This window comes from Camelus ferus, chromosome 26 (assembly GCF_009834535.1).
Source record: "Camelus ferus isolate YT-003-E chromosome 26, BCGSAC_Cfer_1.0, whole genome shotgun sequence".
NCBI classification, from domain to species: domain Eukaryota; kingdom Metazoa; phylum Chordata; class Mammalia; order Artiodactyla; family Camelidae; genus Camelus; species Camelus ferus.
Window position 1 is genome coordinate 15916812 of NC_045721.1, and position 7163 is coordinate 15923974.

General features: G+C 38.3%; 1 pseudogene; it reads right to left on the minus strand.

Annotated features, from left to right (window-relative positions):
• Positions 1 to 1494: 1494 nt before the first annotated feature.
• Positions 1495 to 2491, minus strand: LOC116659981 (annotated as a pseudogene).
• Between the last annotated feature and the right edge of the window lie 4672 nt (positions 2492 to 7163).

The following is a 7163-nucleotide window of genomic DNA, read 5'->3' on the forward strand; positions in this document are numbered from 1 at the left end:
AATAGCTCCTTCTCTGGCCTGTCTCCTCCTGAGGAGGTGACAGTAGGGATACCCCAAGAGGTCCACAATCACAACTATCACTGACATTACAATGAGGCTTGAAACACACAGAAAAGAAGAAACTTAAAGATATGGTGAGGGCTTATTCATTGTTGGAGGTAGTGGGGTAGATGGGGACTTATTTGGGAAAGTCTTGCTTGAAAGCCTGGTTTTAAAAATATGTCTTTCATTTCATATCAGTGTGGAAAAGATAGATTATCCAATAAATGGTTTAGGACAAGTTGGAGTAGCCATCTGGCAAAAAAAGTTGCATCTCTACCTAACAATTTACACCAATGTGTATTCCAGATGTATGTGTGTGTGTATTTTCCCCTCTCTAGTCATGAATTTCTACTCAGTATTTCTCTTTGTATTGCATTGCTTTTTTCACCTTATTTACTTATATTATTTTATTTTTGCATGTGTCATATTTTATATTACCTCACATCTACTTAACAAGTGAGAAGCATATTTGTTAAATATATGGTCAATTATTGCATCTAAAGGATGAAGCACATTATAAGAGGAGATAATTGGTAACATAGTAGAAATTTAAAGTGGATGACTTAGAGAAGGCTTTTTAAAGCGTGCTGTGGAGCTTAGACACCACTAAGGAAAGATTATGTTAAAAAGCTAAAAATTAAAGACTTTATACAGCAAAATAACAAAATAACCAAATAAATGTTTTTAAATGACAGTCTGGGAAAGAGAATTTGGAACACATGCATCAAATACCCAATCTTAAATTATGAAGAGGTCATAGATAAATATATATGTAAAATAATAGCTCTTCTTGTGGGTACATAGCCATTAAAAAATAACATACCTGTTTATGTACACTGACATGACATGACATTTGTAATATAATGTTAAGGGGGAGATACATTTTTGCTCTCCCAAATAGTTTAAATATAAACAAGAAAAATTAGGTTAATATGTATTTTTTGCCTACAAAAATGAGGGCATGCTATACAGGTTGATAGTGTATCTGTATACATAGAAGCATAGAAAAAGTATGGAATTTCATGGGTATGACACTGAAAGCACAGGCAACAAAGGCAAAAATAGACAAGTGGGACTACATTAAACTTAAAAGCTTTTGTGCTACAAAGAGACAGCGTGAAAAAGGCAACCAATAGAATAGGAGAAAATATTTGCAAACTATTTATTAGATAATGAGTTAATTTCCAAAATATATAAGTAAATTTTACAACTCAATAACAGACAAACAAAGAAAAACCAAAAAAGAGAAAAGTGAAAGAATTAATAACCCAATTAAAATATGGGCTAAAGAAGTGAATAGACCATTTCTCCAAAAACACATCAGACCAACAGGTATGTATGTAAAAAGGTGCTCAAGGTCACTAATTATCAGGGAAATACAAATCAAAAAAGCACAATGAGATACCACTTCACAACTGTGCCCCGAGGCCTGGGGCCATGTCACCTCCACATTCACCAGATCGTGTACTTGTACCATTTCTTCTCGGGGTCGTATGGCTCCCAGCGACTGGAGGGGAAGATGTGCTTGTTCTTCTGGTACCAGCTCCTATACCACCTTGCCGGCGTGCGACTCGTTCTTCTCCACGGTGGCGTCACTGAGCAGCCGCACATCATCGTGAACGTCGAAGTTAAAGAGCGGGCCCGCTCTTCCCGCGTGGCTTGGTGACAAGGAAGTCATAGAAGCTGTGGTGATGGGGTATGATCAGGTCCTCCTTGATGTACATGAGCTGCTCCACCCCTGCTGACCCTGAGCTCACCGAAGTCTTTGCGCAGGATCTCGAGCGCCTTCTGCAGGAACTCCTGCATGGTGTTGCCCTTTTTCATATTGACTGTCCGCCGGTGCCCAGAGCCGTCCCAGTAACTGAACGTGATTTCCATCTCCTCACTCTTGATCTTCTCCTGCTTGGCTTCCCCACTCCTGCCTTAGCTCTTCTCGGAGCCGATTCTCCTCCTCCTCCCGGTCTCGGTCAGGCAGGAAGTTTGTGTCCACATCTGGGTTCTTCCCCAGCTTCCTCTTCTTTGTGGTGAACGCTTTCCTTTCCAGCTCCTCGTCCTCCTCGCCTGCCTCCTCTTCTTCCTCCAGGGTGAAGGACAGGCTGGAGATCTTCCGCTTGGCCTCCTCCTTGTGCTCCTTCTCTCGCAGCTTCTCCAGCTTCCGCTGTAGCTCCTTCTGCTGCTCCTTCTTGGCCAGCTGCTTCTCCCACTCCTTCACCAGTGCCTGCTGCTTCATCTTCACGTCATTCAGCGTCACCAGACCCACCATGCTGGACTTGAGCTCCGCCTCCACTGCATCGTAGTGCGCGGAGAACTTCCGGTCAATGTTGGATTTCACTAGGTTCTCCTGGGCTATCCTCTGCTTCATATGCTCCATCTGCTCGCGCTGCTTCTCCCGCTTCAGCAGGTGTATGGCGCGGCTCGCCTCGCTCTCGGCCCCTTTGTACTGAGCCATGGTAGTGGCAGCGACCTCGACGGGTGGACAGAAGTCGACTTACTAATAATATGTAAAGAACACTAGTATCTTAGTCTGGTCTGCTATGACAAAATACAGACTGAGTGGCTATAAACATTTAGTGCTCATAGTTCTGGGGGCTGGAACTCTAAGATAAAGCTGCCAGCTTGGTCACAGTCTAATGAGGGCCTTCTTCCTGGTTCTCACTGGGCCTTTGCTCAAAGATTAGGAAACTCTGGGGGATCCTCTTTTATAAGAGCACTAACCTCATCATCAAGTCTCCAGTCTCAGGATCTAATCACCTCCCAAAGGCCCCACCTCCTAATGCCATCATGTTGGGAGATTAGGATTTTAACATAAATCCTAATAATTAATCCTAATTATTAATCCATAGATAAACAACCACCCAGCTGAGTTTCAGGATCTGCAGAGGAGGCCATTAAGTCTATAAGCTCAATTTATCATAACGATTTAATGCTTAAGGTAGGTTTTTAAATCACACAATTGTAGTACTCAAAGATACTATAATATTGTTAGAGTAGGCCTTTGAAAGTATCTTGTGATAAACTGTAATGCAAATTTGAGATGCTTTCTTTTATAAATTGGCCAAAATTTTAGTTAACATGTCATAGAAGTAAAGTATTCTGAAATTTAGCTGTGATTCAAATCCCCAGATCTGTAACTGTCTGTACTGAATGCTCTGGGTCAACTACTTAAACTTGAAATCATCAGCTTTATCAACTACAAAATGTATTGATACCACATATCTCATGGACTGTGGGAAATACGTAGATACAAAAAAACGTAGCACACTGTGTAGCATAGTGTGCTATTTATAGCATTATCTTAAGTTAAAACATATTGTCTTCCAGAATAATTTACTATTTACTTTCTCTAAGAAGGGCTTTAGGAGACTCCAGGATGTGAGAATTTTGATGTTTTACCCCTTGATTGAAAGGTTATGATGTTTTCCTGTCAAAATGAAGTCATATGAATTATGAAACTCAAGAATAAATGACCAAAGTGATTGATAAAATCTTCACAGAAGTTGGTTGCATCAAAGCTTAAAAGAAAAAAGGAGAACTGGGTAGAAAGAGAAGGAGGCAGAGGAGGGAGGGACACACAGAAAAGAATGCAATCTACTCAAAGGAGAAGAGGGCGTGGGTGGGGAGTGCTGTTTGAGATAGAGAGAAAGGATATACTTAGGGTGGAACCGGGTTTTGGAAGATCGGAGAGCAAGCCAAAGAATTTTCTCATTGTCCTGTAAGCATTTTTTTTTAAACAAACAATTTAAAAAACGAAACAAAGCACTGATGTTTGATCAGCAAGGAATTGACTGATGTAAAAAGCAAAAATGAAAAACCTTCCAGAGACAGAATGTAAAACTAGGGAAGCTCTGCAGATTTTCTTTCCTCTGCGGTCAATCATATCTAAGATTTCTGGAACTGTCCCCTGACCTCCCATCGTGACACATTCCTCAGTCACGCAGTCATTGCTACTCTTGACTTTCCATCTACAAATAATGCAATGATCACTTCCCTTCAGCAAACATTCTGGAAGCAATGAAATCAGGCACTGTTCTCTAGTGAAACTATTTAATGGCTTAAGAGAAAATGGTATGGCTAAGGAGAGAGCACGATGAGATTCTAGGGTAATGGCTTGTAGAAGAATTTCTTCCTGTGAAATTGTTACTATATACATGAGGTTCATTAAAGAAAAAAAAACTAATTAAGGGGCTACTACCTGGTAGGCAGTATGTAAGACCTTGGAGATGCAGCAAAGAACAAAATAATCACCCATCCAAAGAGACTGAAACTCCTGATCAAGGTGCTGGGATATTCAGTATTTTCTAGGAGCTCATTAAAATGTAAATTAAGACTCCATGCAAGATCTATCCTAACTGACTGTCAGGGTGGGGCCTAGAAATCTGTTTGACTAAACTGTTAAATGATTCTATTGCTACTGAAGTTCGATAACCACTGTTCTAGATTATCATATGGATAGGATTTGAAACCTTAGAAGGTTTCCTGCCTGAAGAAGAAAGGGAGAGAGTGAGGGAGTAGCTAAAACGACAAAAGCTCTTCAGTCTCCATTTCTGGCTATTTTCCCGAAGAAAATACTCAGGATTACAAGGAAAGGTAAGCTTCTCTCTGAAGATCATTTCCTTAATCATGGTTTTCTTTAAATACCTCAACTTGATTTTAGTATTTATGGAAGCTTAAAAAAAAATATATGCAATGGTATAAAAAGGGTAAGTGAGAAAGCTAGGGCGAAAAATAAATAAAATTAGGAAAAACAAGATAAGGATAGGTATGAACTGTAGTACATAGATAACATTAATGAGACATATTATTCTCTGACTTTTCTTTCTCTTGGTTTCTGTAAAAATATTTCATCTCTATTCTCTGTCCTTCATCAATTTCCTTTGTGCTGGTTTGATTTAAAATTTCAAAAATTATTGAGCATTATATATGAAAAAAAGACACAAAAAAAATAAGATGATTGTGAATGGTGGGAAGGTATTTCAAATTGGGTAATTGCAGAAAGGCCTCTCTGAGGAAGTGATGTTTGAGCTGAGAACTAACTGTAGGGAGGAAAGGAGCTAAAATTGTTGGAAGTAAGCTATAGGTGAGATGCCAGCAGGGGACCAGACTATCTAGAACTCGGTTAAACATTTGGATTTTATCCTAAGTGCCCTGGAAAGTTACTACAAACCTGAGTTAGGTTTTAAAATAGTATTCTGTTTGTTGAGCTGAGAGGAGTTGGAGATGGAACTGGGGCAGGGGAGACTATACACTAGTTGAGATGATGAAATGATGGTGGTTTAAACTATGCTTCTAAATGGAATTTTAAAGTGAGTTGGTGGAAGGGAAGATATTATTGATTGAAATCCCAAACAGTGTTACAAATATATTAATGTGGGGGTGCTTACTAGACATTTATTGCAAATGAGTTGGGAGTTCCAGGGCTGGACAAAAGATTAAATTGGACAGTGGTACTCAAACTTTTGGAAGTCAGTGTGATTACCTAGGGAGACACCGTGGAACTGGAATAAGGGAAGGGACTGGAACTGATCCTTGAAGTACCCCCAAAACTTGGAGGTTCAAGAGGATGTGAAGCCAAAAAGGAATACTGAGAAACAGACCAGTAAAGCAGGATGGATGTCATTTACACGATCTTGGTTGCAAAGAGAAGAAGCCATTTTAGGAGAGTCCTGGCCAACTATGTTGATTGCTGAGAGCTTAAGTAAGATAAAGCCAGGAGTGACCACTGAATTTCTAAACTTGCTCATTTTTGTGACTGATCAGTTTTATTTTCAGTCTAGGACATGTTTAGGGAGGCAAGACAAGAGATACTACAAGAGTTTGAAGGATTCAGTAAGAAAGAATTGAGGTAAATTCAAATCCAAATGACAAGTAGAGGGAAAGAGTTGCAATTTGTATAATAACAAGGGCATAATCTTTTCAGTGTTTAAGTATCTCTTAAAATTAAGAAAAAAGACCAAAACCTGGTGGAAAAAAACAGCTGAAAGGCTAAACATATGATTCACAGGAAAAGAAACAAAAGTGGCTCTTAAGAATATGAAAATAATAGCTTTATTTGTAATAAGATAAATGCAAGCTAAAAGTAAATTGGGAATATATATTCTTTTACATATCCTTTTCCATTGTGGTTATTATAGGATAGTGAATTAAGTTCCCTATGCTATACTGTAGGACCTTGTTAAAACTGATGTTTATTTTTAATATTTTTTAAAACTAACATTTTTATGAAGAACTTTTTCTGAACAATTATTGAGAATAATGACATGGTTTTACAGTCTTGCAAATCTCTTTAATTTCTGGTTTATCAGAAGATGACTATTATGTCTGCTCCAGCATTCTACCTATTGTAATGTTATTTTAGTTGAAGTAGATGAAGAAAATCTGTCCTCACACAAATACTTAGTTGGAAAAGGGGAGATCATTCTAATACTTTTTTCAGATAATTGTTTTTTAATCATATTAATGAACATTTTGTCCTCTGTAACATTAAAATCCATTTGTCTGCCTTATACTTTGAATCCACTTTACCATTGCATAATCTTACAACATTATGCATTGATTGGTCCTTGGAAAATATTGGTTCACTCAGTTTGCAGATTTTCCAAATGTTGACATAATTCACTATGCAATAGCAAAAACTAACATTTACTATCACCACCAATTTCATCAGAAAAGACTTAAGTATTGGGAAGCTGTTAAGCTTAGAATAGTAGATTCATGTTTTCCAAAACTCTCATTTTTGCTTCAAAGCTCAAATTTTATCATTGGGAACTAATACTCTCAGTTGGTTTCGTTGAAATGACAGGGTCATTCTGTCCGTGGTTGGGAAAATGTCTTTCCAAGTCACTACATCTGAACAAGCACAGTTTTTCTCATTTGCTCTTTTTACTCAAAGTGTCCTATAGGGGGGAAGAAAAGTGGCTAGTATGGCTTGCAACCCAAACAATCATTGAAAATGCTTTCTTGAGACAACCATTGTTTTTCTATTTGCAGCATAATGCTTTACACGTGCTTTCCATCTTGTCACCCAGAACACTAAATCCTGTACTCAGTAGTTGAGATTTAATATTTTATTATAGCATCAAGAAATAAGAACGTTCTTAAGTAAAACAGGCTTTTGTTTTTAA